The sequence below is a fragment of the Mus caroli genome, chromosome 3, assembly GCF_900094665.2.
Source record: "Mus caroli chromosome 3, CAROLI_EIJ_v1.1, whole genome shotgun sequence".
Taxonomy (NCBI): Eukaryota; Metazoa; Chordata; class Mammalia; order Rodentia; family Muridae; genus Mus; species Mus caroli.
Window position 1 is genome coordinate 44,722,108 of NC_034572.1, and position 10,402 is coordinate 44,732,509.

General features: G+C 45.8%; 1 long non-coding RNA gene across 1 annotated transcript in view; it reads right to left on the reverse strand.

Annotated features, from left to right (window-relative positions):
• Positions 1 to 3,806, reverse strand: part of LOC110290712 — a 16,350-nt gene extending 12,544 nt beyond the window's left edge. The window contains exon 1 of the long non-coding RNA XR_002377501.1: positions 3,717 to 3,806. This is a non-coding gene — a long non-coding RNA (uncharacterized LOC110290712). The remainder of the gene's footprint in view (positions 1 to 3,716) is intronic.
• Between the last annotated feature and the right edge of the window lie 6,596 nt (positions 3,807 to 10,402).

Here is a 10,402-nt window from a genome sequence, read left to right on the forward strand (position 1 = left end):
TGTGAGCTAGCCTTGTCTTTGAGTCATGCCTAACCCCAGCAAAGGTTTGCTGTGCATGTGAGCTAGCCTTGTCTTTGAGTCATGCCTAACCCCAGCAAAGGTTTGCTGTGCATGTGAGCTAGCCTTGACTTTGAGTCATGCCTAACCCCAGCAAAGGTTTGCTGTGCATGTGAGCTAGCCTTGTCTTTAAGTCATTCCTACGCCCAAAGGTTTGCTGTGCATGTGAGCTAGCCTTGTCTTTGAGTCATTCCTACCCCCAGACAAAGGGTTGCTGTGCATGTGAGCTAGCCTTGTCTTTGAGTCATGCCTAACCCCAGCAAAGGTTTGCTGTGCATGTGAGTTAGCCTTGTCTTTGAAGTCATTCCTGGCCCCAGCACTGTTACTTTCCATTGTCACGGCGTATCTTCCACCTGTTGAGTGAGCTTGGTGCCAGGCCTTGTCACCACCACTGTCCCTATCTCCTCAGCTAATGCTTACAATGACATAAAGGGAACACAACAGCCACAGTTTACTCGCTAAAGGTCTGGTGTTTGCTTAAAACTACATAAAAAGGACATGTTCAAGATAGAATCCAATTCTAAACTCTATGTTCTGTCCTCTAAACTGGGCTGCATAGAAACTATGCATCCTTTTTCATCCTCTAATTTCTGAAAGGGGAAACAGTAAACAAGTCAAGACAATCCTTTCATGGCTCCACTTCCACAGGAAATTAGTGTCTGTCCCAGGCAGGACAGGTAGTTTTATCCGGGCCAGAAACTGCCTGTGACTTGCCATTTGAGAAGCGAGGTGATGAAAAGCCATAGAATCTTTGGCTGACATCATCTAAAGGTCTCTAGAGGTCACCTGGGCCAAATGCATCCTGGCCTCCACATTCCCCTGGAAGTGACAGAAATTCACTTTCCCAGGAAGCTGCCTTTTCTACCTCAACTTTTCTCTTCCACAGAGCCAAAACGGGCTCCATTTCCTCCTTGGAAGTCGTATGGAACCATTCCAAATCCTTCCCTACAGTCTTGGAAGAACTGAAGTTAATAAATAAGACAGAGACAAGACCAGAGATTGCTCTTTGGCTGCTAAATGAGCTTGATCTTTGATCTCTCCCATGTACACTACAATCTCTGGTCCCTTCTCCATCCTGGGTGGTCTTCTAGCCACCCACTCATCAGACCTTGATCGACCATAACTCAGGAGCCCACAGCAGGTCTCGGGTTTAGCTGCCGCTCTCCATCTGGACTGCAGCCCCAGCCCCTCAGATTCTGTTTCAGAATGCCATCCATCTACGCAAGGGTGGCCCTGCTGCTGACAGCACAGCGTCTTAACCCTCCCAAGCCTCTCGCCAGCCCACTCAGCCACCTGCCTCGGAAGGCTCCCATTTTGAAGTGGCAATGCGATTCATCATGTTCCACAGCCCACACGGCACAGGGGGAAATTAATGACACTGACTGTTCTTGCTTCAGAAGCGACTCAACTAGACAGCAGCCTTCACAACAACATTCTCCAAAGGAACACCCCATATTTGGTCTTCAGTAAGAAAAGGGAAAGGGAGACTGTGTGTGTGTGTGTGTAAAGAGAGAGAAAGACAAAGAGATAATATATACATACATACATACATACATACATACACTCATACATTCATATATACACATACATATATCCATATGTGTATATATGTATATATATATATATATATATAAAACATACACACACACATGTATATACATATGTGCATATATAGGATGAAGTGCAAAGCCATTTGCCTAACAGCTACAGAAGGACTTATGCTCTCCTGAGCCATGTAAAATCTAGGGTTGCTCTTTCACTCAGTGCCTAAGCACTTCCCCGACACGCAAGGCAAGCAACAGAGAAAGACTTGATTTAGAATCTTAGCCCAGCCCCTGTAGTTTGCAGATTGGGACTTCCAAAGCCAATCCAATGTGAACGGATACTGTACAAGGACAGAGGAGTCCCCTCCGGTCATCCATCACCCACTCCCCGTGCTCTGCTTCATTTCCTGCCCACCAGACCTCAAGAATGAAAACTGGTGCTGTCTCTCTCTCTCTCTCTCTCTCTCTCTCTCTCTCTCTCTCTCCCTCCCTCCCTTCCTACCCACCCACCTCTCATTCTTGTTTCAAGCTAAGCCAATGAGTCCTGGTCTTCATTACAAACAGCTAATCCCCAGTCCCCACACAGGAAAAGCAGTGAGATTAAACCAGCTGAGTGCAGTGCTCGGGCCACGCCTACGTCCCTCACCGCCCCCAATATGGAACAGTTTCCCTATATTCATTTCTCGAGTCCCCGGTCCAACACAGGTTTACGCGTGCCCTTAAACAGCATACTTCCTCAATTCAGCTGCCTAACATCACCATTTACACAGAAACATAACGATTTTGAAAGCTGAACCTTGGGGAACTGACGTTAGGGTGATGGGTCTCCATGTCACACTCAGAGAAGAAGAGACGAAGAGAAGTGACAAGATGGACTCTCCTTCCCACTGTCTCACTTTCGCATGTGGGAATTCTTTGTGCATGAACACATGTATACATGGGTACAAATGGAGGCTAGAAGTCAACTTCAAATGTCCTTCCTCTCTCTCTCTCTCTCTCTCTCTCTCTCTCTCTCTCTCTCTCTCTCTCTCTCTCTCTCTGTTATAGGGTCTCTCACTGACCTGGGGGACCCCACATCAGCTAGGCCGGCTGAGCAGTGGATTCCAGGGATCTGTTGCCCCAGCCTCCCCACCACAAGGGTCACATGCATGTGCACGCCCAACCTGCCTTACTTCTCAGGATTCTGCAAATGGAACACAGGTCTTCCTGCTTGCCCGGCAAGCACTTCAGCAACCAAGCCATTTCTCCAAGGCAGGATTCTTTGTCATAAACCATTTTTTTTCCTTTTGAAAATAAAACACAAAACAGGCAGTGTTCCAACAGGAAATAGAGGGAAACATTCATTCCTCACTTACCATCCTGTGACCATCACAGAGAGAGAGAGAGAGAGAGAGAGAGAGAGAGAGAGAGAGAGAGAGAGACCCATTTCTGCCTGCCATGAAACAAAAAGGACTAACAAAGGCCTTTGTGTTCAGGGGTAAAAAGCCACAGGCAGGTACAATGTTGACTGCTTCTACTTCTCTGGGTTCTTAGAACCACAGAATAGCAGAGAACTTGAGATGAGGAGATCTGGCCCCGGTCACTGAGAGGTGAAGAAGAAACTCACAAAGGCTAATGGTTTACTCTGTTATTGAAGAAGCACAGCTACTAGCAGTTGCTCAGAGATACCAGGCACTTGGGATGGAAACGATAAATGTTTACATGCGTCCGTTGCTCATCTCTCCTCAGTTGGCTCCAGGAAAGAGTTCCGGGGGTTTTTCTGAGAGACAGCGAACAAGCTAAGGCACTAAGGGAGGGTGAAGACAGAATACGTGGGTGTGACCAGCACCACATTCACGTCTTACACAAGCTCCACATGATTGCTCCTTGCTACCTTGCGGAATCAAAACTATAAGGCTCAGGGAATTTACATTCCCGAGTCCACTTTCCTAGTCTGCTCTAGATTTTGAGTGACAAATGATTTTCTACTTAGAACTTTTAACTACTGAGGGGGCAATAAGGACTTGCAGGCAATGGCGTTTCTTAGTGGGTGATAGCTTGCAGTTAGGTGGAATCTTCCTTGACTCTACTAAAACCTATTTACTCTTCTCTCGAGACCAGTGCCTTTCCACTCACCACCAGCTGAAAGAAAGCAGAGCTGAGCTATAAGAAGCAGTCAGCGTAGCCAGGAGAGGAGCTACAAGAGGCCCTGGGTGATAGGTGTCCTGTATGGGTGGCCTCATGGATGTGCACAGCTACCTCACAAACAGGTCCATCTCACATCTCCAAGGTCTGCTCACAGCCCAGCAGCAACCATGTGGCTAGGAGTTTGTCCAAAATGTAGACTCCCCGTGTCACCAGACCCCTGAGTCAAGATAGACCTCTTAGCGCGACCCCTGGTTGATCTTAATCCACATTAACATTTGATACATAAACTCACTGATGCAGATATTTAAAAAGCAGAGGTAGAATAATTAAATAATGCCTGGACCATTGTTTTTTCCATCGTTGTGAAGGTGTTTCCATTAGCTGGGGGGAGGGAGTGCAATTAGCATGGCAGTTGTTTATTTGTTTGACTGTTGTTGTTGTTGTTGTTGGGGTGTTTGTTTGTTTGTTTTAGAGTGTCCTTTTGCCATCTTCTTTGATCTGCAGCAGGAAAAACATCAAATGAGAGTTAAATGAAGGAAAGGTGATTCAGAGCCAATTTGTTTAGTCATCCTTGGCACACAGTGACAGAGATATTCACCCCCAGGGGGCATAATTGTTCTTGAGAAGTGACTTTGTTGTAGAGAGAACTTTTGCTTCCAGAGGCACGGGCTACACAGCACGGAGTAGAATAGAAATATGGCGATTATCCAGTTCATTTACTTGCTTTACACAGCACACAAGCCAATCCTGGTAACAGGGCTATAAAAACACAATCCAAGGTACCTGAATCCTCCAGGTTAACTGCTAATGTGGCTCAGATAAATTGGATTTCAGCCAGCCTCCAACATCCCATTTTGCACTTAAACATATAACAAAGCGGGCTGCACGCACAGATGTAGGTAGGGAGGAAACGGTTCCCATCGCCCTGGATCTGAAGGGATGACATAAGGCAGATCTCCAGCCCTGTCTGGAGAGTGGGTACCACACAGTTTGCCAAAATACAGACACAGAGACGGGCCTGAGGATTAATGTCGTCGATCTCATATAGGGAGCAGAGACAGGGACATCAACAGAACACTCCACCTGATTGGGTAGCAGCACACTCAGGACTCCATGGAAGAGTCCAACAAGAAAGGGAAGGCTTTTTGTTGGGTTTGTGCCTATCTGTCCATCTGTCTGTCTGTCTGTTTGGAAAGGCCATATGTGTCCAAACAAGGTTCAGCAGGCCACCTGAAAGACGTGTCAAGGATGATGTTCTCTGCTCAGAGGTGTCTCTGTCACTTGATCATGACAGATTGTCAAAACTAAATATAAGGGGAAGCTACAGATAGACGTCCTGGGGTCAGCATGGAGCCTTTTCTGCTTGCAATGTAGAAAGCCAGTAGATTATGTGGTGTTTGTTTAGTCTCTCCTAAGCAACAAGCGTTCTTTCAGGTATACTCTATCAACTGATTATTTAAAGAGGAGGCAGTACCCCGAATGAGCTCCTGCTTAGACTCCTGGGAGCTCAGACATTTCTGGCATTACATGTAAATGGTTGCACCTCCTAACATTTTCTCTCCCGTGATATGATCCATGATTTTTACCAGATTCTCATATAGAGCCATGATCCACAAAGTTGTGTTAAGAATCACAATTAAGTAGCTGGGTGTGGTGATCCCAGGACTGGGTCGGTGAAGACAGATTGATTGTAAGTTCAAAGACAGCCAGGGCTACACAGTGGCTGAGCACGGTGGTCCACACTTTAATCTCAGCATTTGGAGGGCAGAGACAGACAAGTCACTGTGAGTTCCAGGTCAATCTGTCTACATAGTGAGTTCTAGATTATACAAGGCTATAGAGTGAGAACCTGTCTTTTTTTTTATTGGATATTTTATTTATTTACATTTCAAATGTTATCCCCTCTCCAGGTTTCCCCTCTGCAAATCCCCATTCCATCCCACTTCCCCCTGCTTCTATGAGGATGCTCCCCCCCCCACCCCCACCCATCCACTCCTACCTCATTGCCCTGGCATTCCCCTACACTGGGGCATCAATCCTTCAGAAGACCAAAGGCCTCTCCTCCCATTGATGCCTGACAAGGCCATCCTCCACTACATATGCAGCTGGACCCACGGGTCCCTCCATGTGTACACTTTGAGAACCTGTCTTTAAAAAAAATGGGAGGAAAAATGATTTGGTGGTTAAGAGCACCATCTGCACTTCCAGGGGACCCAAGTTAATTCCCAGCACCCATACAGCAGCTCACAACTGTCTGTAACTCCAGTACCAAGGGATCCAATACCCTGTTCTGACCTCCTCCACAGGCACCAGGTATACACATGGTGCACAGACATACATACAGACAAAACACTCGTAGACATAAATTAAGTTAAATTAAATTAAATTAAACAGGATCTAGGAGCACAGCTTAGTATAAAGTGCTACCCAAGGCCCTGTTTTCAATCCTCAGAGCCACGAAATAAACAAATGAATGATCCAGTTAACAGAAGCTGCTGTGAAGGGTGATGTTCTAGCTCCTAAGCACTCACGGGTGACACAAACTCTCCTAAACCCTAGTGGCTGGTATTAACTCAAACCCCGCCTCTTACCTCAAGGGACTAAGGAAGTTTATTCTGGAGCCAAGTGTGAGTGACACAGTCATAGAATGCGGATTTAGGTTACCTGGAAATTCATGTTGCAATATGGTAATGGGTTTTTTTAATAGTACAAGCAGAGAATACAATAAGTCAATGGTTATTTTTTTTTAATTCAGTGGTGTAAATACCAGGTAGGTGGTTATAACAAAAGAGAAAAGTTTCTGCTACAGGTCTCAAATAGTTCATGGTGACATTCTTAGCTTTCAGGTTGGTGGGAGCTAAGGTTCTGTTTGTATATTCCAACAGAATTTTACCTGATGGTCATAAGGATACCGGGTCACATGCAGAGGTGGACAATGGATGTCTATTAAAAATAGACCAGGTAATTGTCTCCAAACCAGTAACATCTCTGATCTCCATGGTCACGGACATCCTACATGGACCGACCCTGTAGAAGCTTTAACACGGTGTGGCTTTCCTTTCTAGAAACTTCAGCGTGTGCTTGGTCACTTGGTACTTTCTCTTGGTCACTTGGTACTTTCTCTTGAAGTAGAAAATAAATTGCAAGATTAATAACATAAGACACCGAGGACGGTAGGTGGGAATCAGTGTAAACCTCCACGGACCTCTGAGCTTCTGAGCAAGTGAAGCCCAGACATCTCGCCATGGGAGGAAGCCTGAAGCAATGGGCAGGAAGAGTCTGAGCAGTGGGAAAGAAGAGCCCAGTGCTAACAGAGAGCATCCCCTTCCTCCTATTGACTGAGGTAAAAGTCAGGAGACTTAAATGCATCCAAGGATTAAACTTCCAGCCCATTTAGTCTTAAATTTCCTGTCGCCCAAACCCACTGCAACCAGAGAATACCCTCTCCTATCAGAGACACTGACAGAAAGCTCAGGAGCCGCTTAATGCCAATATCGATTCAAGCCAGTGCATCTGTTTACTTCTAATGCACAGCGAGCAGGGTACGTGGGTTTACTGCAGGTCAGGAAGAAGCCAAGCGCGTACCAAGGGCCTCAGAGCCCAGACAGCCACATGCAGTATCCTGGGGGGAGGGGGGAAGATCACCCATTACATCCATTAAGTATGTGGTGTTTACTGCATCTCTTGTCCCACAAGACAGGCCTTGTCTCAACATAAATAATATCTGGAGACTAGAATATTCCATGCACAGTGCAATACATTTAATCAGGCTTTTAGACACGCATGGACTGTTGGGACATTCTGCTGCCATCTGAAGCAGAAAAGCCATTCAACAGAGAAAACCTAAGCAGAGAATCCTATGTAATTGAATGGTGGCCGTAAGTCCTGTGACTAACTGAAACCAAAGTCCTGTGTCCTGTGTCCTGGGGCTTCCTCTCCTCAGCCTCAGAGACACCCAGATACCCATGTGGGCCATCACTGTCAGCCACGAATCCTCCAGTGGTGTTATTTTTAGTAGCATACTAATGCTCTTTCCTAAAAGGTATTAACATTAGTCAGGCAAGAACTCCAAGAAAACTTTTCATTGGCTCATAAAAAAATCTAATTCTTTAATAAGTCAGTCTAATTCAACATCCCTGAATGGGAATACTTGAGATTTTTGTTTCCCACGAACAAAAGGTAATAAAATATTTAAAAAGTAAAGGGGCACAGTCTTGACCTTGTGAGGGTGGATTGTAAGTTCCTGGATGGCAGGGCAGGATGGCTGGTTGGCCAATCTAATATTCATAAAGTCCTAGCTGTCTTCATGGACCCTACAAGTAAATGTATCAAAAGGGGGAAAAAAGACGCATTGCTTCTTTAGAAAAGAAAAATGCTGCATTCTCTCTGATGGCTTCTTTCCTTCAAACTGATTAACAATTTGAACTAGCCGATTCTATTCTCAAAACCTGGGAGTAGAAAGCACTGAATTCTATTTCATGAAAGCAAAAAGAAATTTCTCTTTCTCTCTCTCTCTCTCTCTCTCTCTCTCTCTCTCTCTCTCTCTCTCTCTCTCTCCCTCTCTTTCTCATAATAAGGTAGTGAAAAATGACCAGGCTGGGGGTGGGAAGGAGGTGAGGGACTCACTTCTCCCAAAAGCATTCCACTTTCAAAGCACACAATGTCAAAGAACTGTGCATAAGGAAGTTTCGTACTTGGTATTTCTCAAGCTACGGTTTCAGCTCCAATGGATGTGCTGTCTAAGGAAACCTAAAAATAATTTTTAAAAAAGAAAAAAAGAGCCCACACACGAGGAGAGGCAAGTTTCTAAGAGTTACTGTCAAGGCCAGCAAAGCATGCCTCTAAATAAACTCCCTGCTTGTGCCCACCATCAAGTCACCTGAAAGAAAGTCAGACAATGACTGGTGCTGGATGAAGGAGGCAGTTATCCAGGGAACACCCACCTGGGGACCACTTCCAGGGGCTGGAAGTACCCCACAGGCTCCAGCAGCTTTCTATAAAGATTGTGTTTTATCAACACGTCCAATCTGGTTTTAAATTTTGACCCCTTAAGTCATTACCAAAGGCCTACGGGCCACTGAAGTGACGATGGATCTACAGCAGAAGGAAACCCACAGTGAGATTTGCTGCCCCCACTCCCTCGGCCCCCTTGACTGCTTTCTCCTCCCTGGTCCTCTCAAGGAAATACTGACTTTCCCTTCTCTGCATCTTCTTTCCCTCATGCCAAAGGTTTGCTTCCTGTGCATGCGTGCGTGCGTGCGTGCGTGCGTGTGTGCACCATTTACATTTAATCCACTTCTATACATAAACATTGCTTTAAAAAAAAAATAACGGCACAGGGCCTCATGTAGCCCAGACTTGTTTCAAACTCACTATGTAGCCAAGGATAACCATGATCCTCCTGTTGCCAGCTCCTATCCCAGAAAGCTGGGATTAGCATGCCCTACAGTGTCCACTTTAAGCCGTGCTGCCTATCAAACCCAGGGCCTCTTGCATGCTTAGCAAGTATTCTACCAACTGAGATTCGTCTTTAAACCCCAAACTGGCTGGTCTCTGTGTGTGTGTGTGTGTGTGTGTGTGTGTGTGTGTGTGTGTGTGTGTGTGTGTGTGAGTGTGTGAGTGTTTTCTGTTTGAGAGTCTCTCTCACTCAAGCCCTGGCTAGTGATGCAGTCCAGGTAGCCTCAAGTTCTTGGCAATCCTCGTACCTCGGTCTTGCAAGTTAGGATTGTAACTGTGAGTCAGAGTGTCGGGGAACCCAAAACTCACTGTGCTGCCCTGAGCTCTGACCTTCCTGCCTTCCCTTCCCTAGTACTGGGACTGCTGTCACACAGTTACACTAAGTAACAGTACCCAGTTACTTAGTGTTAGGATCCCACCTGGGGCTTCAAACTTGATAAACAAGTACTCTACTAACTGAACCTCAGCCCTCTCTGCTCTCCCTCCTCCCAACAGAAATATCTAGCACTGACTGAGTTTAAGAGAAACAATCTTAAAGAGGTGATCAGGAGACAGACTGACAGACTGCCTGTCTAGCTCGGTCCAATCTCATCCATGACCCTCCTTTGAGTTTGAAATCTGGCAGGTAACTAAGCATAACATGAGACGATTTTTCCCCCCTGCTTGGAGAACAAAGGAGATTCTCAAATCATACCATGCAGTTTATTTAACAAGCCATGTACCAGATGTGGTTTTAAGGGATTTATAAACCTGACTCATTTATTCCTCATAACAGCCCTATGAAAAGGGTTCTGTTCTCCCCATTTCCCAGAAGACCGAGCATAGACAAGTCGGATAATGTTGCCCAAAGCCGTACAACTGGGAAGCAGCTGTCAGCATGTCCACACACATAGTCTGGTTTCGGAATCTGTTCTCAAGTTTTTAAATTATTTATTGTGTGATGGCGAGGCTTGTGGCTTCACAGAACACATGCAGACATCCTAGACAGCCAGATGGCTTGCTCCCTGATGACCTGAGTTCAGTCCCTGCGACCCACACGGTAGAAAGAGAAAACCCAAGCCCACCTTTTAACTACTACTTAGGAGTTGTCTGTGGCTAAAGGGTTGGGGGACACTTCCATCCCCCTGTGTATGCATTCTGTCCACTACTAAAGCCAGTTTTCCTCTATTGGGAAAAAATGGATTGTTTATGAGTCAATCGGTTATTACCCTATTTTA